Below are 23,241 nucleotides of genomic sequence, written 5' to 3' on the forward strand. Positions count from 1 at the left end.
CTGAAAGCACAGACTCAATGTTAGTTATTGGTCAATATCACATATAATGCCACCTTCTGACTGGCGTAACCATGAATCATTAGCTTCTGCATGTATTACGATCTTAGCGTACCTACGCTTATCCTGAGACAGGAGCTTAAGATAAGACTCAATGTCGCCTGCTCTGGCCCCAGGCAAACACTTAACTATGACCGCTGTTGTTGCATTTAGATTTCTGGAACCATATGTGTGTTATTGTTTTAAGCAACAGTCCTGTTGTAGGAGAAAAGCTTGCCGGTTCTTCTTAACCTGGGGGATGGTCAGGGCAGAGTGTCTTATCAGAAAACAACCTTTTAATATAAGAATCAACATCACCTCCTGTCCAATATGTAGAATGTGAATTTGTGGACTTGTGGATGCTACTATATACTACACTCTATTCTCACCCTCTGCGGGTGGTCTCATTCGCTTTCTAAGCTCGGGTCCTCTACCAGAGGCCAGGGAGCTTCAGGGCTCTGCGCAGTATCCTTGCTGTTCCTAGGACTGCACTTTTCTGGACTGAGATTTCAGATGTTTTTCCAGGGATCTGTTGTAGCCACTCCTCCAATTTGGGGGTCACTGCCCCCAGTGCTCCGATCACCACAGGCACCACTGTGGCCTTCACCTTCCAAGCCTTCCTAAATCCTTGTTAATAAATAACTTGATAAGTGACCATCACATAGATCTGTTCTGTCTCGCTGAAACCTGGCTGCAGCAGGATGAATATGTTTGTTTAAATGAGTTGACTCCATGTCAGGTTTTTGCAGATATCGGACCCACATGCACAGTGCAGACAAGATGATCGATTGGTAAACAAACAGTCTTTATTGTATAAACATCCTCAAGGCAATCCAAGTGATACACGGTTGATCTCAGGTGAAGGCAAAAAGGGAGCAGGCAAACTCAGATCCGGGGACAGGCAAGGTTTCAATAATGAATGAGGACGGTAGAAGTACAGGCAAGGAGCAGGCTTATCTCTTGGTCAGGTGGTTGGGTACATCACCAGTCTTTTCCAGAACGCAGGTACAGGCAAGGAGCAGGCAGGAATCAGTAGTCAGGTTCAGACGAGATCAAAAACAAGGTGAGCTATACGAGAATGCTCGAAAGTGGTGTGTACACGTGACAATCTGGCGTCTGACTGGTGTGTGAGGCAGTGTCTAAATACTGGTGGTGATTACATGATTGCTGACAGGTGTGCGTGATGAACCGGGGATAGCATGGGAAACAGGTGTGACGTGAGTGAAACAGTGTGGTGGAAATTTACCATAACGTGGCAGATGAAAGAGTTGTCTTTTGTGTAATTTATTATAAAAATAAAGGAACATAAAAATAATGGGGAAAGCAAATAAAAAGCATGGATGTTGATTGTGCACATCAACAAATCAAAAACCAGCTGGGGAGATCAGTGCACACACCACGAAGGTGTGATGCAAAGAACCCACGATCCTAAAGTTGCTTCTGCCTTTTAGCTTCTCTGTCCGACTAGGGTGGAATGTCTTTCTAACCCAATCAAATTACATGCACCATCTCCTCCCTGTCGCAGTGTGTGTGAAGATATTTACATTCTCACACCTGCATCGCTGACGTCCAACTATCTGTGAGAAAGGAGCACCAAGTCTCAACAGACAGAGACACAACTCCCCGACCTTGGGTTTGGGAGCTAGAGCTGAGAGTCAGGCAGAGACAACCATTGAACAATCTAGGTGAAATGTCAAATGCATACAGTAAGACAAAACAGAACATAAGTCATAAATCATATAATGACTGCATAGAAATAAGGAAGAAACAATTTTTCCCATAACAAACAGGAAGTACTACAAAATAAAACAGGAAACAGGACTAAAACATGACACTCTTAACCATACCCTCGATCTTGTCCTGACATATGGGGTTGAATTTGATAATTTAATAGTTCTTCCCCAAAACCCTCTGTTATCTCACCATTTCTTATTAACTTTTGCAGTCCCCATAATTGACCTTGCAGAAGCTGGAAAGAAATCTTACTATAGCAGATATTTAACTGATGACGCTGTTGCCAGATTCAAGCAGATGACTCCATCATCTTTTGCCTCATTTTCTTGGAGCTACACAGAGGAGAACAGTCACCTTAATCCTTATGAAGAGGTTGACTGTCTTGTAGATGATGCTGTAGCTTCTCTACGTACCATGTTAGACACAGCGGCTCATCTGAAGTAGAAGAAGGCAGTGAATCAGATGAGGTTGGCTCCGTGGTATAACTCAGAGATCCGCAGCCTAAAGTACAGGACCCGACAACTAGAAAGGCAGTGGAGTTCTAACAAAATAAATGTAAACTGGAAGGACATGGAAGAACAGTCTAATAATATAGAAAACATATTACTCCTCCTTAATTGAGGAAAACAAAAACAACCCCAGGTTTCTTTTCAGCCCTTTAGCCAGGCAGACTAAGAGTGATAGCTGTGTTGAGCCTACTGTCCCCTAAATCTCAGCAGCAATAACTTGAACTACTTCACTAATAAAATTATCAAAATTGTCACCACTGGAGAAAACATTGATCAGCGTCTTCCTCCAAATGACAGAAATCACTCTCTCCATCAACTCTAAATTTACAAAGTCCATTGTCTTACAGAGTTTCTTCCACATACAGTACTGTAACTCATGTTCTATCTCTTCTATTCAATATCCTCCCATCATTGTTTCATGTTTGACTAACCTTGTCTCTTTCTCTCCAGTAGTGCTTCTCCCCCATTCTTCCACATAACTCATGTGGAGTTAACCTTAATAATCAATTCCTCAATAATCTATTCCAAGTCGTCCACATGACTCAATACCTCAATAATCAACTATTCCAAGTCGTCCACATGTCTTTTAAACCTAATCCCAACCAGATTACTTAAAGAAGTTTTGTCTTTAATCAGCTCGTCCATATTAAATTCATCCATCCATTTTCTACCGCTTATTCCCATGCGGGGTCACGGGTAGTGCTGGAACCTATCCCAGGTGTCTTTTGGCGAGAGGCGGGGTACACCCTGGACAGGTTGCCAGTCCATCATAGGGCAACACAGACAGACAACCATTCACACACACACACCTACGGGCAATTTAGAGTGACCAATTAAGGCATGTTTTTGGACTGTGGGAGGAAGCTGGAGAACCCGGAGAGAATGGGAGGCAGAGCCTTTAGCTACCAAGCTCATCTCCTGTGAAACCAGCTTCCTGTTCAGGTTTGAGAAGCTGACTCACTCTCCACCTTTAAGATCAGGCTTAAAACCTTCCTTTTTGATAAAGCTTATAGTTAGAGATGGTTCCGGTTACTGGTCACTGGTTCCGGTTAGAGATGGTTCCGGTCACTGGCAATGATAATCACAGGAACCATCTCTTAGTTACGCTGCAATAGACATGGACTGCTGCTAGGTTTTAAACCTTACTTTGTAAAGTGCCTTGAAATAACTTTGTTGTGATTTGGCGCTATATAAATAAAATTGAAAATTGAAACTTAATTTATACACTGATATCCTCTGTTTCTTTCTATCTCTTCTATTCAATATTCTCCCATCATTGTTTCATGTTTACCTAACCTTGTCTCTTTCTCTACAGTAGTGCTTCTCCCCCATTCTCTCCCTCTCTCCCACTCTGTCCTCACCTACAGGTATCACGGATTCAGTGCTTTGTGTCTGTGATAGGCATCTGCGGATCTAAACATCCTGCTTGTATCCAGTCTCTGGTCCAACCATCCTGCCTGTGTTCAGTCTCTGGTCCAACCATCCTGCCTGTGTTTAGTCCAGTCCCTGGTCCAACCATCCTGCCTGTGCTCTGTTGTTGCTTGTTGTTGTTGCTGTGCTTTTCTCTCTCTCTATCCTCTCACCCCAACCGGTCAAGGCAGATGGCCGCCCACATCCAGCTTGGTTCTGCTGGAGGTTTCTTCTTTGTTAGAGAGGGAGTTTTTCCTCTCCACTGTTGCTGTCAAATTGTAATTAAAGACTTGCTGTATGTGAGATCTGTTGGGTTTAGGTGAGTAAGGTCTAAAACCTTACCTTGTAAAGTGCTTTGAAATAACCTTGTTGTGATTTGACGCTATATCAATAAAATTGAATTGAATATTATGCCAACGGGGTACCTGAAGACCGGGAGGGCATAGGTGTTGATTGTCTGGACTTTGTTCTTCCCATTCAGCTGACTTCTCAGGACATTCCCCTTTGGAGGTACTTAGTGGTTGCTGTTTTCCTTGCGGCCTCTTCGTGGTTACCGTTTGCCTATGGGATTCCAAGGTATTTGTAGCTGTCCTCCATATCTGCTATCTTCCCTTCTGGTAGTTCTATCCCCCAAGTCCTGATCACCTTTCCGCTCTTTGCTACCACACGACCACATTTATCCTGTCCGAATGACATTCCAGTGTCTTGACTGTATATCCTGGTGATATGTATCAGCAAGTTGATATCGCATTCACTCTTGGCAAACAGCTTGATGTCATCCATGTAGAGGAGGTGGCTGATGGTTGCATCATTCTGTAGTTGGCACCCTTAACCAGTCTTCGTGATGATCTGGCTCAGGGGGTTTAGGCCTATGCAGAACAGCAGTGGGGACAGAGCATCTCCCTGGTATATTCAGCGCTTGATGTGAACTTAGGCAATCAGCTTGAAGTTGGCCTCCATGGTTGTTTTCCACTTCCCCATTGAGTTCTGGGTGAAGGTTCTTAGAGTACTGTTAATCTTGTATAGTTTCAAGCATTCCATGATCAATGTATGGGGCATTGAGTCATAGGCTTTCTTGTAGTCAATCCATCCAGTGCATAGGTTATGTCTGGTCTTACAGTCTCGGGTGACTGCTTTCTCTGCCAGTAGCTGATGTTTTCCACCCAGGTGTTACTACCGATTCCTGTCTGTGCACTGCTCATGTATTGGTCTGTGTGCCTCCTCATGTTATGATGCCTGGCACACAAATATAACAAAATAAAGCTATACTGTCGTTTCCATGGTGATAGAAACTCAGCCTCAACAAAGTTCATTGTTGTGCAGAGACTGGTTATTGGGCGGTAGTGAAGGGTGAGTTCTAGTTATGGTGAGATGAAGCCTCAGGAGGCATTGAACTACTTGAGCTAATAGGTTTGAGAAAGGGTTAATTTGGTGAGGCTTTATGTGCAAGTGCAGCGTGTCCTGGGTATTTCCCGGGGCCTCCTAGGAACCTGAGTGGCGTTATGTTTTTGGACTTGCCATAACTAACACCATATTTGAACATAAGGGTGTCGATCAGTGCACATGGCACCAGGACATCCTAGGCCGGAGGTTGATGATAGACTTTGTAGTTGACTTTCTGCCACATGTTTTGGACACTTGGGTAAAGAGAGGGGCTGAGCTGTCAACTGATCAACACCTGGTGGTGAGTAGGATCCACTGGCAGGGAAGAAGGCTGGAATGACTTGGCAGGCCCATATGTATCGTGAGGGTCTGTTGGTAATATCTGGCCGAACCCTCTGTCACAGGGATCTTTAACTCACACCTCCTTGACAGCTTCAACCAAATTCCGAGGGAGGCTAGAGACAGTGAGTCTGAGTGGACCATGTTTACATCTTCATTGTCAACGCGGTCGTTCGGAGCTGTGGATGCAAGGTCTCCGGTGCCTGTCGTGGTGGCAGTAGAAGTCCTATCAGGTCTGGATGACCTGTGGGTCTCCTGAGGCAGCTGATGGGTACCAATGGGCCAAACGTGCTGCAGCCCGTGCTGCTGCAGAGGCAAAAACTCGGGCTTGGGAGGAGTTCGGTGAGGCCATGGAGGAGGACTCTGGCAAACCATTTGATGCCTCTGGAGTTGCATGCAGTTCTCCACCAACTCTGTTTTCAGCGGAGGTGGTCGGCTGTTGACCTCGACTGAGGGTTTTATTGGTCGATGGAAGGAATAATTTGAGGATCTCCTCAATCCCTCTGACATGCCTTCTACTCGAGACTCAGAGCTGGACTTGCCCATCAACCATGGATGAAATCCGTCCTCATGCCTCTGGATGTTGTGGGGCTGTCCTGGGTTACACGCCTGCAATATCGCGTGGATGATGGGGACAGTTCCTCTGGACCAGGGTAGTTATCCCTCTTTATAAAAAGGGGGATATATCTATATACTATAGAGGTATCACACTTTTCAGCCTCCCTAGGAAAGTCTATGCCGGGGTACTGGAGAGGAGAATTCGGTCAGTCGAACCTCAGATACAGGAGGAACAATGTGGTTTTTGACCTGGTTGTGGAATTTGTTTTTTTGAACTTGGTGAAGGCATTCGACTGTATCCCTTGTAGCCTTCTGTGGGGTGTGCCCTGGGAATACGGAGCCGAGGCTGTTTGCTAAGGGGTGTTCGGTCTCTGTACAACTGGAGCAGGAGCTTGGTTCCGCATTGCCGTCAGTTAGTCACACCTGTTCCCAGTGCATGCTGGCCTTCGGCAGGTCTGCCATTTGTCACCGGTTCTGTTATTCTGTCATTAATTTTATGGACAGAATTTCTAGGCACAGCCAGGGGCCAGAGGGAGTCTGGTTTGGGGACCACAGGATTGCGTCTCTGCTTTTTGCAGATGAAGTCGTCCTCTTCATCGGGCCAGAACCTTCAGCATGCGCTACAGTGGTTTGCACCTGAGTGCAAAGCGGCTTGGATGAGAATCAGTTCTTCCAAGTCTGAGGCCATGTTTCTCGCCCGGAAAAAGGTGGTTTATCCTTTCCAGGTTGGGTGAGAGTTTCTGGCCCAAGTGGAGGAGTGTACCGGTCTGTCGTAGTGAAGAGGGAGCTGAGCGGAAAGGCGAAGCTCTCAATTTACCGGTCAGTCTATGTTCTTACCCTCACCTATGGTCATGAGCTGTGGGTCAGCGGCTGAAATGAGTGACCTTTGCAGGGTGGATGGGCGCTCCCTTAGAGATAGGGTGAGGAGCTCTCTCACCTGGGAGGAGCTTGGAGTAGAGTCACTTCTCACTTCTCTAACCCTAACCCAGCTGAGGTGGCTCGGGCATCTGGTTTGGATGCCTCCTAGACACCTCCCTGGGGAGGTGTCCAGTAGGAGGCCCCGGATGTGATGCAATGGATAGACTTTTGTCTTATGTCTGTTCCAATCCTACTCTCCTCACTGTCCTAAATTTCTCTTCCTAAAATTTCTCTCCAAACTACATAAACTATCCAAACTCTATCCAAACTCTCAACTGACCGTAACTCTCCTTCCAAAATCCACATCTTGAATGGAACCTGAGTGTGGCACCTGGGTCAGTGCCATTCCCCGGCTTCCCCACCAGGTGTCATCAAAAGGACTGCTTGTTTTGTTTTTAACCATTTTTCTCAGAGGAAATAGATTCAGCCTTGGGACATTACGTGTTGTTCTCACCTCATACTCGTTGTTTGTTATAATTTTTTTATCTGTCAGTTAGAATTCTGAATCCTGTAGGTACAGGTAGGACTTTTTGTCTTGTTAACCAGAGTACTGTAGGTTTTCCAGGTAAGGTGTCTGTACGTGTTGCTCTAGTCCTGTAGGTACAGGTGCTGTAGGTGCTGCAGTAGAAGTTTTGTTTGCATTTTGGATTGCTTTGTTCTACTGTCACTTCAACTTCTGTGTTGTATCTCTGTAGCCGGGTAGCCAGGGCTGTTAGTTTTTGCTTGGCAGTTTCAAAGGCCTCAGGTATGGTCATGTTGCTGCACTGCTTAGATAGGTTGTACTTCTTTGTCATGCCTTTATGTAGTTCTGATAGTTGACTAACTTATTTCCATGTTGCCTTGATCTTACCCTCCAACCTCCATTTCTATTTGGGGGATGCTGCACCTTATGGTGTGTATTGAGCTTATAGCCAGATACCTCAAGGAGCTGTATATAAGCTCCTCGGTCTTGATTGGTCTCTGTGATGGTCATAGTTGGTATTGTGTGTGGTGCTCTATTGACACCTTCTAGCAGACTTTCAGAAGGTGCTTCACTTATTTTTAGTAACCAGCTTTGGGGGTTCCAGGTGTCTGTCTTAGCCAGGATCTTCATTCTTAGGTCAGCTGCTCTTGCGTTAAGCTCTGTTACTACTGGGGCTTGGAACCCAATCTCTGATTATGGGAAGGACGATGATATCTCCCCTTCTAACCTGGTGTCTTGGCTTCACCTTGCCGTAGCATTTATGTTGTGTTGTACCTCATCAAACTCTAGTTGTGACATCCAATAGACTACTAGTTGTTTTGCCGTTACAGTAGTTTAGATGGTGGGTTTTGAAGTCCTGTGCATTGTTATTGTCTTTTGGGACGTTAGTCCTTGAGTTTGTAGTTTAACTGGGGTAAAATCATAAATTGACATTTAGTAATAAAATGTTTAACGTAATCAAACAACAAATGGACAAAAATGGTACAAAACAAGGTCAAGGACAATATTTAAAAAGCCTTTGTCCTTGGTTGGAGCTAAGACAAGTCTAAGCTTGTGGGAGGTAAAATAGTCTGCGACAGTCACGCTAATCATAGTGTTTTAAGGCGACAGAATGCAATAAAAACTAAGCTCCTCTGTGAAGCCTGAGCAGCTAAATATAAAAATTCATAACGTGTAAACCACTGAGACACTTTGGAAGCTTGGCCCTGGAACACAGTGGCTTCATAAGCATTGAGAGAACCTTGTGTCTCTCACTCTGTCTTGCAGTAATTCGTGCTTTCTGCCATCAAAGAAAATCAGCCTCGCCTCAGTGGAATCCACACACAGACTCACAGAACAGTGAGAATCAGTTTGTATCACAAGGAGACTATACTCACATGCAGGGACGCACACACACACACACACACACACACACACACACACACACACACACACACACACACACACACACACACACACACACACACACACACACACACACACACACACTGTGTATAAACTGTGCAGAAGTAAACAGTAGGCTGCTGTTGGAGTTTTGGTTTAAAGATACATTAAATAAATTATGATTATTTTTCATGATTTTGACAATAAATAAACTTTGATCACATCCAAAGTGTGAACCTGCATTAAAGAAGTTAACCTGTAACTTAAACCCAGGATAAAATGACATTTTGTTTTCACAACATAAAAAAGTTATTATATAATGAGACAGGTCATATTTTAACACGTTTTGGCACCAATATACATCGGGTTAAATTTGTAAGTACTACTGGAGGGTGAGTTATTTCAACATAAACTAAAAGAAGTGATGCTCCTCTCCTGTTCTGCCTGGATCTGTGCTAGTGTCACTGTTGTCTGTAAGTCCACACCTCTAAAAAGCATAGTCATCACTGAATGTGTCTTTGTTGGTTTGCTCGGTACCCTTATCACACACTTTTGCATCAAAAATCTTCTGAAATGCAGCTTGACTCAATTTGACTGACTACTAATATGACTAATAATATAGGCAACTAATCTTTTTACTGTAAGTATCTGAGTCTGATGCTGAGGAAATATTAGATAGCTTGAAGTGATGGAACAGTAATCCCTGACTTACAATCGGTGCAGGAGAAAGTTTCACGTCTCCAAAGGCAGTTTGAAAACATGCCAATACGCCTCTTGCATCTTGTGAAGATAAGCTTTTATCTGGGAGCATCCCAAACATTATTTTCTTCATTGACTCCCAACCTCAGCAGGAAGCAAAGGCCTTTTCGTCCTTACCATGGAATATCTGGGGCTTTTGCATTTGCCATTCAGCAGCAACAGAGGCTTATGATTTGGGTGTGAATATGATTTGCGCTGCTGTGAATCTTTATGAATCTGTGATGATTTCTGTGGCTGTGGTCTGCCAGGTCCCACTCACTGACAACTTCCTCCTCCAAGTCTCCTTGGAATGGACCGTTGCTGTCTGTCAACAGACATAGAGAAACAAACAGCCTCCATTCATCAGCAGTGTCTAGTGTGTGGGGCAGCCCGAACACATTGGTAGATTTGGCTCAGGCATTTTTTGCTGTAATTAGCAGATAAACAAACAAATACGAACCATCCACTTTTGTGAGTAAAATAGACAAAACTATTTTATAAACAGATCTCGTTAAAAGATAACTGGCACTGTGGTGGAAATTTCCCATAAACAAGCAGATGAGAGAGTTGTCTTTTGTGTGATTTATTATAAAAATTAAGAAAAAGAAAAATAATGGGGAAAGCTAATTAAAAACATGGATGTTGATCGTGCAAATCAACAAACCAAAAACCAGGAGATCAGTGCAGAGACCACAAAGGTGTAATGCAAAGAGTTCACAATCCTCAAGTTGCTTCTGCTTTTTAACCCCGACTACAGTGGAACGTCTGTGTAGGCCAATCAGACTGCATGCACCATCTCCTCCCTGTCACCGTGTGTGCAAAGATGTTTACATTCTCACACCTGCATCACTGGCGTCTGACTATCAGACAGGAAAAAGTGCTAAGAATGCTGTCTATCAGGCAGAGACAACCATTGAACAATCTAGGTGAAATGTCAAATACATAAAACAGATGTAAGACAAAACATAAGATATTAATGTCAGAACATAAGTTATAAATCATATAATAACTGCATAAAATAAGGAAGAAACAATTTTTCCATTACAGCACCCACCGTTTAACCATAGAAGAACACAGATTCAGTGAGTATTTTAGTCAGTGTATTTTATGTGAAAACACCAAATGAGTCTGTTGTTTTGGGTTGCGGCTTGTCATTAAGGTGTGATGGTGGGTCCCAAAGCTGTTCCAGTTGAGAACCACTGCACTGTAAAACCCAACAAGTTAACCAAACTCAAAACTTATGAACAATATTTTTTTAAGTAAGCAATAACTATTTTAATCAAACTAAATTTTTTTCATTTCTGTTTTTTATTGTAGTGCACTGGGCTGAATTGATGATTATTTTATTGACTTATTGTTTGTTTTTCAAGATGACACCACGGATGGCTGCCTCTGTGTTTTGATGCGCTCTACTTGTCTTGTTTTATGTTGTAATTAAGTCTGCTGCCACAGTTCTAGATGCTCTTTCTCCAAAGAGGAGCTCATATATATCAGCAACCCCCGTGGACTTATTCCCTACATTTCTCGCTTCTACCGTGGAATTATTGGCTTTTACACCAGCGCACGCTCAGGTGTGCTGGTGCGTCTCCACCGGATTACGCACATCGCTGCCTGGGATATTCCTCTCCAATGTATTCTCACTTTGCAACAAAACCAACAAACTGGCTGTGCTGCTTGACAAAACAGAGGCTAGAGTAGCAATGTTTCAGAAGTGTCTCATTTTTGTTCCCTGGACCTAGAGACCTTCATCATGAACTGCAAAGCCTCGTTGGCGTTCACATCCCACCACAGAGCGACGTGCGCGCTGCCCAGCGGGTGTTGACTGAGGAGATTCTGAGGGTAGAACGAACAAACCCAGATGCCTTGGTCATCGTCCTGGGAGGCTTTATTAAGCCAACCTCTCATCTGAACTCCCTACATATAAACAGCTTATCAAATGTCCAATCAGAGTGAAAGGTACTGGACCGCTGCTACACCACCATCAGCGGTGCTTATCGTGCCACCCCCTGTGCTGCAATGGGCCTGTCCGACCACATCATAGTGCACCTGATTCTAGCCTACAGGCAGAAATTAATGCTGCAAGCCGGTTGTGAGGACCTGTAAGAGGTGGACCAGTGAAGCTGTGTGGGAGTGATCAGGTGGGGCCGTGGGCCTGTTGCTGGACAATGGCTGTGGGGCAGGTATTAGGACTGTCTGCTGCCTGTTCAAAGCAGCAGTAGAATGTATTGAGGTCATTGGCCAGACGCAGCTCATTCAGACAACAAAATCATTGTCCGCCACCCCCCTCACATCTCTCTCCATTGAAGAGGGAGATGTGAACAAACTCACCCTGAAACACTGTGCCAACCAGCTGTCTTCAGTCAAAGTTTGTTCACAGACATTTTCAACATCTCACTGGAGACATGTCATGTCCCAGCCTGCTTCAAATCCTCAGTCATTATCCCTGTCCCCAAAAAAGCAACAAGAGTCACATGACTCAGTGACTACAGATCAGTGACCTTGACTTCTGTAGTCATGAAGTCTTTTGAGTGCCTTTTCCTCTCGTACCTCAAAGACATCACAGATCCACTCCTGGACCCCCTGCAGTTTGCCTAAAGAGCCAACAATGCTGTAAACATGGCCCTTCACTTTATTCTCCGGCATCTGGACACTCCAGGATGATAATAATGATAATAATCATTTATTAGATTTATAGGGCACTTTACATTTGAAAGACAAATCTCAAAGTGCTACATAGTTAAAAGAATACATAAAATAATCCAAGCACCAATATCAGTAATAAAACAATAAGATACAATATTTAATAATAACGCAGTCCCCAGTTTGTGGTATCCTCAAACTTTTTAGTAGGAAGTTGCAGAGCACCTGTTGAGAATGCACAATCTCCCATTGTGTGGAGTTTGGTCATGGTAATGCAAAGTTGTGTTGTGTTTTTTGACTGGAGATTTCTTACCAGCCATGGATGCTCTGGAAGGTGAACGCACAGAGTTTGTATTCGATCCGGAGATGGATCAGGAGCCAATGAAGTGTTCGGGGGGTGGGAGTGATATGATCATATTTTTTCACCCTCATCAGGATTCTGGTAGCACTGTTCTGGATGAGTTGAAGCTTTTGGAGGCTGAGGAATCGTGATGAGAAGGGCATTGTAATAATTCAGCCTGGAGGATACAAAGGTGTAAACCAGCTTTTCAGCATCACGAAGGGAGAGTAGGGGTGGAGTTTGGCTATATTCCTGAGGTGGAGGAATGCAATACTTTAATCTCCTCCAGGCAGGAAGTAAGTGCTGATGTTAATATTGATGAGGTTAGTGAAGGTGGGTCCAGTCTCACATAAAGCTGGGTATGGGTATGAAGCATATAAAGATTGAACAAAGTAGGTCAGAGGACTGACCCCTGTGGAACCCCACAGATGACAGAGTGGGTCCTCAATTTGGCATATCCCAGGGCCACATACTTGGTTCTATTTGCAAGATAGGACTAAACCACTCCAGGGCAGTGCCAGAGAAATCAGCCAGAAAAAGTTTATGGTCAACTGTGTCAAATGCAGCTGCAAGATCTAAGAGGATGAGAAGTGATGGACAGCACTGGCCAGCAGCCACCAAAAGGTCATTTGTGACCCTGACCATGGTTGTCTCTACGTGATGACCTGAAGCCAGATTGAAAATTTTCAAACATGTTGTGTTGTTTAAGATGATCATGCAGGTGAGCTGAAACACCCTTTTGCAGGACCTTAGACAGAAATGGGAGGCTGGAGATTGAACAATAGTTTGCTAAGCTTTCTGGATCCAGGGAGAGTTTTTTAACATGTGATTTTATTACTGCAGTTTTTAGTGCAGTTGGGACCAGGCTACTCTAGAGTGAGTGATTAATAATACCAGTGATGAGGGGACTTAAGTCTGAGACATTGTCTTTTACCAGTGGTGTGGGAACAGGGTCCAATGCGGATGTTGAATGGCTCATCCTTAGTATAGCCTTAACCTCTCTTGTTGTCGTGTCAGAAAACTGTGAGAACATCACCTCTGGCTCTGATGTGGGTAAGTCCAAGGATAGAGTTCTGGAGACAGACAGTGAGGAATGGGTGGTATCAACCTTGGTTGTAAAATGTGCTATAAACCTATTGCACAAGTCTGCTGTGAGATTATTGCAAGAATAGGCCTGGGGTTTCAGTAGATGACTTACTGTAGAGAAAGTAGTTTTTGAATTCCCAGGAACGGTATTAATTGCATTATAATAATATTGCATTCTGGCAGCAGCAAGAGCTCTTGAGTAGATTTTCTGATGTTCTCTGTAAACCTGTTTATGGACAGTTAGGCCGGTTGATACAGAGCGTCGCTCAAGGGCTCGCCCTGCCGTTTTTAACTGACGGAGCTCACTGATAGAGTCAGTGATGACTAGGTCGAGGATGTGGCCCTTACTATGTGTGGGAACCTTCAAATTCTCCTTCAGGTTTAAGCAGTCAAGGAGTTCTAAGAACTCAGCAGCAGAATGATTAGAGGGTGTGTCCACATGGATGTTAAGGTCTCTAAGTATCAGTACACTGGCTGATACATAAGGTTGAAAGAAGGTTATTGATTTCTGTGATGAATCCTGGATGTTGCTTTGGTAGAGGGTAGATAAAGTGAATTGTCATGGAGAGCAGATGTACACATTTGATTGCCAAACATTCAAATGTAGACAGATGAGGAAGAGGAAGTGGTGGTAATTGGAGATCTGTCCAGTGGATGCTGGCTAGACCCCTGCCACAACCTGCATGCTCTTTTCAAATACTTGTGTCCAGGACGGTAGGACTCATTTAGGACTGTGTAGCTTTGGTTTATGTCAGGTCTCAGTCAAGCACATGATATCAGTCCCTATTCTCCTTTATGCGGTCATGGATTAGGCAGGATTCATTTGTAAGAGATTGAACATTAAAACGTTCAACTTTGGTGCTCAAAGTACATTTACTTTTGGTGAGAGGGCGTAGAACACTGAAGTCCACTCCAGGATTTGTGTTTTGCCTGGCCTAAGGCTGAGCAGCATTTTCATTCTCTATGGAGATGGCGCTCCAATGATGTAATTGACGAAGTGAGTCGCTGACTACAGGGATGGGACAGAGGTCTGAGAGTTGGTGTAAATAAACCGCTGGTCGAACCCCCTATGGATGTAGCGGGGTCGACGGAGGAGTCCTAGTTGTTTATGACTCCAAAATCTGATGGAACGTTATGGTTATTAAGCCCCAGAAGCTGCGACGATGAATACTGCAGCATGGCGCAAGTCGAGCACGGTGCAGTGGTGACCTCATAAGCACAGGTAGTCATAGTCCAAGAGCATATACTTGTGGAACCGTATAAAACACCAAGGGAGGGGAGGCACAGCAGCAGGTTCACTGCCATTAGTTCTAGGAACAGAGATTGTATTCAGGAAGAGTTGTAGTACAGCATATGTGCGGCAACGATGGAGTCAGATGCTATCTTATAGAGGCTAATGTCAGCTCAAATAAAAACACTCAACCAGAACTGTAGCCTCTGGATGGTAAAGTTAAATGTTCTGGGGTGTGTCATGGCAGGATTTTTTGGTTGACAAGGCTTTGAGGTTGGCCCAGTCACCAATCTGCAGGTAACCAATCTGCAGGTTAATGGTACAACACCTGCTCCCCTTGGCCATGTGTTGACCAAGCAGATTGCACACATGCTCACATTTGGGGACAGAACCTTGGTTCTGTCAAATATGCATAATTTCTCAGTAGACCCCTGAGGCAAGCTCTTTTTGCCTAGTTTGATTTGCATTCTACTGGCCAACCCAAATCCTGTGCAGGTCTTACGAACAAAGATGTCTATTCTGCTGGTAAAGGATGTGGGGTGCAGTACACAGCAGCTGTGGAATCAGGGGTGACTAGACTCACCACTGGGTGCATGTCATTATGTTATTCATCTAGCCCTCTCTCTTTCTGCTCTGGCCGCCAGGGACAGACAAGCAGCAGCACTTACCTGATGCAGTATTGTGATAATGGAACCATGCTTAAAAGGAAAACTTGAAGGGACACTCAGATTCCTCCATATTTTCTATGCATAGAAATTAACATTTATTCCTCTGCAAAATGTGCTTACAGACTACAATTAGTTAGTTTTCTCTGAACCTGCCCCAGCGAAGGTCGGGATGAAAGGGGGCGGAGCTAAATGACAGGTAGGTCCAGTCACTGACGATCCATATGAACGAGTCCCAAAAGAACTGTAGTACTTCGTCCTTGCCACAGAGCCTGAGCTGTGAACGATGAACGAGAACAATGAACTAAACTGTGCAGCCGAGCTGCCTGAGCCTGAGTTGTGAACGATGAACGAGAACGATGAACTAAACCGCACAGTCCAAGCTACCTTTTACATGAAGGCTGTTAAAGTGAAAGTAAAACTTATTTTGACAATTAGTGAGACTTTTAAAGCAAAAAGTAACAATAAGTTCCCTATGTGGTGCATTGGTGCATTTATCTTGGCCAAGCTGCTGCAGCAGCTGCTGCCATGTGGCGAGAAAAGGTACTGCATGGAACTGAACAAATCGTTCACAGAGAGGACTCGTTCTTCCCGAGTCATGTAAAAGATTAGTTCATATTGAACGAATCGTTCCTGAACGACACATCACTAATGATGACCTGCCAACACAACATAGTCGATAGCTGTCTTTTAAGACGTGTGCTCGTCCTGTCAGTAAGTTACTCTCTGTAGCAGAGACACTGAGGCTCAATTCACATTTACAGCAGTCTGTTGAACCCCATGCTCTTCCTACAGTACAGGAGTGTGGTCACCCATGAACTCCAGTCAGTGCACGTCTGGACCCTAAATGGCACCATGATGTACAGTATGATGTGACATATTTAATCGTATTACACTGCTCTGCATGGCTGCTATGATTCTTTGACCTTCATTTAGTTCATGATGTTGCATGTAGAGCTGCTAACTCCACTCTCAGTCAGCCATTCCATTTGTATATACAGTAGTTAGACTTACTGCATGGCTTGTTACAAACCCCCCTTGACAGGGAACTGGGGCCAGGAGAGGAGATGCAGTGGAGGCGGAGGGAGGAATTAACGCCCACTCTAAGCGGGGAGTGACTGCTTTGTAACGAGCTAAACAGGGCACTTGTGGCAGAGCGGAGGATTACGGCGTTAGGGCCTACGTGCACACTCACACAGCTGTGATCACGTCGCCTTAATAAAAACACTTTACACTAAACCTTTACGCTCACCTGGCCGCATCCACTGACCAGGTTGCAGGGGAAAGGGAAGAGGGAAAACCCCAAATGATGAAGTACTTTAACGTAAAATGATTTAATAAACAACCAGACAAAACCAGATACAAACCAGAACATAAACTTACTGCTACTGCAGGACCAGGAATTATAAACACAGGTGGATAAACATAAATTCACTGCATGAGGCAGGGCCAAGCTCAGAACTAAAACTGAACTTAAAATCACTGCTTAGCAGGAATGGATAATATATACTAGACTACACTAACGTTCCGTCTCTTACAGGCAACGTAAAGTCTGAACAAGGAGACACAAGACAATGACTCGAGAAAACTAAGAAGCACCCACAGGCTAAACTTAAACACGCTCCATTCCTAATGAGCAAACAAACCTAAACATGGATGACCCGGTACAAACCTTAGAGACAAAAACACAGGACATCAAAAGGAAACAAAAACTCCACTCCGTCAAAATTCCTCTCTTTAACAGTTAACGTTGGCGTAGCTTCGCAGCTTACGCCGTCTACTCACCAGCAAAGAATGCAACAAAAGGCATCAACTAATTACACAGTTGATTAGTTGAAGGAAATGAACTCAGGAAATGACCCACTCAGAAAACACAAACGCCTTTAGCAGCGCGAACGCCGATTGTCACAGAACCCCCTCCAACCCCTCAACGGTTGTCTTCCAGATAGCTGAAAACTAAAGCACCAAACCCGGTCGGGCGGAGGGGGGCAAACAGGAGGCGGGCTTGAAACAACCCCCTAAAATAACACCCCACAAAAACAAACAGGTTAAACAGGAGTCCATGAGTAAGTCCATCACAGGTGAAACTCCTTTTACTGTGGGTGGCAAAACAGTTTCTCCCCAGCGCCCTGCTGGGGCAAGATGGCACCTCTGTGCTCTAAAAGTCCAAAGTCAATAAACCTCCTCCAGCAACTGCTGTAGAGGAGCAGGCAACTATAATTTCAAAGGCCAGAGAGTGCAATCTCTGGGTGGCCGATGAGGAAACAGGACCCTTCCTGGGGCCTGTAGTGGCCACCGTGGCAGCTGTCGGCGCCAGAGGTGAGGCCACCAGTCCAAGTGATGAGACGAGCTGAAAGCTGTACCAGGCTGATGAGACGAGCGCAGAGCCATACCAGGCTGACAAGACGAGCGCAGATCCTTACCAGGCTGATGAGACGCAGGCGCTAATACAGTGGGCTAAGCAGCCTCCTTGCTGCCTTCAGCAACCACTGAGTTGACCTCAGCAGGTGCAGGAACCAGTTATGTGGGAGGAGCAGCGGTAGTACTGTTCTCAGGAACCACCAGCATGCTGCAGCTGCTGGGCTGGGTTCAGGTACTTTCCCAAGGGCAGAAACAGTCGCCGCGACCAAGGGTGCTGATCAGGTGTGGTGCAGGAGCAGGTGGAGTCCCCACCTTGGAACCACTGCGACTAACAGGAACAGGCGAAGTCTGCACCTTGGGACCACCGTAATCACGAACAAACATGGTCTCCTCCGGGCAAACAGGACCAAACATGGCCTCCTCCGGACCACCACCAGGGACGAACGTGGCCTCCTCCAGACCACCACCAGGGACGAACGTGGCCTCCTCCAGACCACCACCAGGCACACATGGTCTCCTCCAGGACCACTGGGAACATACATTGTCTCCTCCGGACCACTGGGAACATACATGGTCTCCTCCGGACCACCACCAGGAACAGCGACAGGAACACGAACCATACTAGACACAGCCACTGGGGAAACACAAAGCCATCCCACCTTCAGAGAAGCACCAACAGCTGAGGCCAGGCGAGGTGCTGGAACAGGGGAGTTGGCTGATACAAAGTACCTTTTAACAGCCCTGCTGCACTCTACCTCAGATGAAATGAGTCTTTTAGCTGTCCTCCTATGCTGTAAGCCAGGAGCTGCATGGGAAGCCACAGCTTGTGACCCAAGCGCTGCCAACACAGTCTCCTTCTTTTTACTAGCCACGTTGTAATCCACCTGTGATGAAGTTTTTTAACAGTCCTTTTGTAATTCACCCCAGAAAACACACTTGCAACAGCAGAAACCTCCATCCTCGAGGCTGCTACAATGTCATGCTCACCTGTAGCATTGCTTGATTCAGTTTTTGTGGTAGTAACAATTGAGTCCTTGTTTCCTTCTACTTTTCTTTAAAACTTTTACAGTTGGTATACTTGCTGGATGAATTGTTGGGTATTCCAAGGACTTGAGACTTTGTCCCATCAGCTCCTTTCCTATCATCGGAAGGAGAAAGACAAACAGCTTGGGGCTTGGTTTCAACTTGAGTGACAGGAGCCGAGACGGGAGCTGGGGGCGGAGCTACGTTAGACGATGCTGCCAGTCAAGAGTCTGTGGGAGACAAAGCGCTGAAGTGATACATTGACATTTGTGCCAACAATCCTAAGCGTAGTGTTGGGTCCCACTGCGTCGGACAGCAACCAGCTGCTTCGGAGGCCAGCTCCTCCCGTAACTCGAGGAACCAGCCATACATCTCCGGAACTCCCGGAACCGCGAGAAACTGTGGCACGTCCCAAACAAGATTGTGCAGGTTGTCAAAAGCATTCACCTGGTCCATGGGCGAAGGCGCTGTGACCACAGTCTCAGAAAAAAAATAAAAAAACAGTTCCCAGAGACGAGGGCTGATTTGCTCTGCAGCAGGCAAAGCCATGGCGACACTCCAGTGCAAAAGTAAAACAGAGCAGGCAAAAGAAAACAAACACAAAGACACAGACAAGCCAACACAAACACTCAGCTGTGCTAACTAGCCTAAAAGGAACACAAACTAAACACAAACTATGGGTTGGCTGGGTTCTGGTATGCCTGGTGTGTTGATTGTCACATAGCTATATGTTGCACTGAACAAATTGACTGGGAAGTATGGATCAACGTTTAGCTGGATTTAGTACGATGACTAGAATGAAATCGTACTGAGAGCAGGAAGGAGCATAGGTGCACACGTGACACATCAAGGCCAGTGCGTTTGTGGCATCATCTTTAGGTTAATGAGATGCTCCTGGACAGCAGCTAAACCACTTATTCTGGAGAAGGTGCCATCTGTAAAACTAGCATTGACATATAAGTGACAAAGTGGCAAACTAGAACTCTGCTGTGCTCAATGTGAGCGGGAGAACAGGGCTGCTAAAACCCACAAACTAGAATAGATGGGGATGACCCAAATGCAATGACCCCTAGACAAATCAAATACAAATGGTTTTAATTACTAAGCAAACAATTTACAAACTAAATGTGCTGCTGTAAGGCAGGATAACAAAGAACAGGGAGCACAAACTAACACACAAGTATCTAAAATAATATTTACTGCGCAGCAGGCAATACTATTCAATAAATAAAAACTAAAAACATGTAACAAATACAAGAAAAAAGACACATGGATAAGACAAACCTTAACTCGATACAGTAAAGCAAAGCAACACACATTGCAATGGCGCAGGATGCCATGCCACAGTAATGGCCATCAGAGACGGAGGCACACCCTCTGAGGAAAGGGCATTTTGTTGGTGTCCAAACAAATGAACAATCCTGATGGGATGGATGGCTCAGCAGGAACTGGTTTGGCACCGCCACAGGACCACCACAGACAGAAACAGATGGGACGATGCCAACAAGGTGAGGCTGGAACTGGAGCCAGACGTGGAGCCAAGATTAGAGCTAAAGCCCAAATTGGAACAGCTGAATCCTCAGCTGCAGAGCTGGATGAAACAGCTGAACCCTGAACTGTGCTGTTAAGATCCAACGAACAGTGATGCAGCATGACCTTAATGCGCATGACCTCAATGGGCGTGGCTGCGGGGGAAATGTGCGGGAGAAGTGTGCCACGATCTCTTACCATCTGACATCCTCACTGGTGGACGTTGTGGTGTTCCCGGGGAAGTCATTGTCGCATTTCCCCGACATTGTGACTCCAAACACGGCCTTTCTTCCTGAGAACGCTGAGGAGGATTTCCCGCGGGGGGGCATGTGCCATTAAACAGCGGGCCTCAGTATTTAGTCGTCGAAATAGGCAGTGACAATAAACTTTGCTGACTCTTCCCTGTGACTCACTAAGACCCGCGCTCGCCTCTTGGAGCACGGCTGTGCTGGAACCTGCCTCTCTACACCAGCAATATGTACCGAGATCGGTTTCACAGGAGAAAGAAAATATTTCAATTCTCTCTGGGCCCTGAGCTCCTTCCTAATGCCCCAAGCCTCAAAGGAGGAAAGAGGAGTGGCCCAGGGTCTCAGCTTGAAAAGGTGAACCTGCAGCAGGATGCGGGGGCGGAGCCGCTGCCGGCTGGGAAATAGTCTGATCGAGTGGCACAGAGCTGTAAAACTAAAAGGCACATTTGGAAACAGCTGGACTGTTCAGGGCAACGCACTAATGTAGCTAGTAAGTGACTCTGGCACAGTTTTAAAGTTCCAGTCCATATTTAGTGTATTTTCAGATATTTTTGCCATTTTCTTTTTTCCTCTCTGGCCACAGCTGTGCTTCCACCACTAAGCCACACACACCAACACAGGATGTCACCTGTCATAGAAATAAAATACCATGATCTCCTCACATCTTGGGTTTTTCCGTTTTGCATGCTCCTCCCACTCCTCCGCTTTCTTTCTCAGTAGGTAACTAACTTAATATCAGTTCCCTATGGGGTGCCAAATGTAAAAGTAGCACCTATAACTAGTTTTCTCACATTTAACTAAATGACACAACATGTTTTCTCACATTTAGTTAAATGTGCAAAAGTCTAAATGTTAAATGTTAAATGTAAATGTTAAATGCTAAATGTTAAATGTAAATGTTAAATGTTTGCCAAGTGTAAAACTGAATATTCATGAATGTGCAAGTAGACTCCATCCCTACCCTCAAACAGCGCTGGTCTCAGATCAGAGACGCGAACTCAATCACCTCAAACAGTGCGCGCAAACCCCGCCCACATCTGATCTGGAAACTTTTGTTTTAGCCTGGACGTAACTTCGGCTAGCTAGTATAGTTAGCCAACTAATTCTCCACCGGCGCCACAGAAATATTCTTTTTAAACCTACTTGACTCCTCATTAATGGTGTTTACGACAGAACGGCAGTTTGAAGCGGAGCCTCAGCCCGCACACCTGCCGTTACAGCCCGTTCAATCTCCCCCAATGGGAGGGAGTCGGAGCTGGCGGCCATGATGGCTTCGACTTCAGGCTTCTCTCCAGTATTTTCGTGCACCGATCCAGAGTCAGATGTGGGCGGAGCTATGCGTACTGTTTGACGTGTTTGAGTTTGCGTCTCTGATCTGAGACCAGCGCTGTTTGAGGGCAGGGATGGAGTCTACTTGCCCATTCATGAATATTCAGTTTTACACTCGGCCAACATTTAACATTTAGATTTAACATTTACATTTAGACTTTTGCACATTTAACTAAATGTGAGAAAACATGTGTCATTTAGTTAAATGTGAGAAAACTAGTTATAGGTGCTACTTTTACATTGGGCACCCCATAGTTCCCCCACTGTCACCTTCCACCTTCAGTCCGTCTTGTATAAAAGCTTATAAACGCTTTCCTGACTACTGTACTTCGAGTCATGGAGAATAGATTCTCTTAGAGAACAGGAAATGTGCTGCTTTTCAGTACCATGCTACCAAGTTAAATGGTTTCACCCACAATCTTTGATGTATTAGCCAGTTTCTGCTGTGTGCTATACCGTAACCTGTTCCCTCAGGAGCCATACACAACTATGCCAACCTACTTTTTTACCAAGTTCTGGGGAGCAACGATGATCCGAATCCCTGTTTTGTCAGACATTTTATATTCACATGTGTGATGTCGATGGATCACAGTTCTTGCTCTCTTTCCGTCTTTCTGTCCTCATTTTTCCTTGTGTGCTATCTCCTGCATATATAAACAGTTCATTTCAGATTCAGACTCAGAGGAGGCAGTGCTTGTCTTACTAATTACATCTCCGAAGCTGTTGGAAGCCAGAAATGTGTTTTAGTACTCCGTCACTACCGGGATATCATGTTTGCCTGAAAGGGGACGCATCTTATCGAATGTTTGAATGCAATTGATAAATGCATTTTGTTCCAAGCAGATTTGTATCACAAGTAATCCTTGTGATCATTAGATCCCATTTGATCTCATAATACGACAGCCTGTGTATTCAGAAGTGAATCTGAAATGAAATGTCCATACATGTACAGGCCAGATTTTGGTACATTGGAAATTAAATTTTCGGAGACACCCAGTGCTGCCATGATTGAGGGGTTCTAGTTTCATTGGGTCTTTTAAATGAGTGGCTGGCAGGGGTGAGAGGGGTTCTGGCCTGACAGAGCAAAAGCTCAGTCCTGCCTTTACATTTACTTTAAAATGTCAGGCAGGAGAGCAGCAGTGTCAACTCCGTGTCAGATGCTTGGTAGAGGGGGCAGGGCAGAGCCTGCCAGCTGGCAGCAATGACCCATCAGGTATCGCAGAGATCCCATTGAACGAGATGCCTTTTTGATCTTTGACAAAGGTCGAGAAGATTTGAGGATGCAGTGGTCAAATGCAGCAAACAGATCTGGCAATT

The 23,241-nt window shown here is 45.2% G+C and overlaps 1 protein-coding gene across 5 annotated transcripts in view; it reads left to right on the forward strand.

Annotated features, from left to right (window-relative positions):
* The window catches only part of LOC114856236 (copine-9-like), a 135,872-nt gene that overhangs the window by 25,984 nt on the left and 86,647 nt on the right, over positions 1 to 23,241 (forward strand). The window contains exon 1 of one of the 5 annotated variants that reach the window (XM_029152041.3): positions 6,659 to 6,788. The exons of 3 other annotated variants lie outside the window; for them this stretch is intronic. The gene's annotated coding sequence lies outside the window, so the exon portion shown is untranslated. Of the gene's footprint in view, positions 1 to 6,658; positions 6,789 to 23,241 lie in introns of those variants that run through there. One more of the 5 variants, XM_055509088.1, reaches the window with a different exon arrangement.

The sequence above is a fragment of the Betta splendens genome, chromosome 5 (genome assembly GCF_900634795.4).
Source record: "Betta splendens chromosome 5, fBetSpl5.4, whole genome shotgun sequence".
Lineage (NCBI taxonomy): Eukaryota > Metazoa > Chordata > Actinopteri > Anabantiformes > Osphronemidae > Betta > Betta splendens.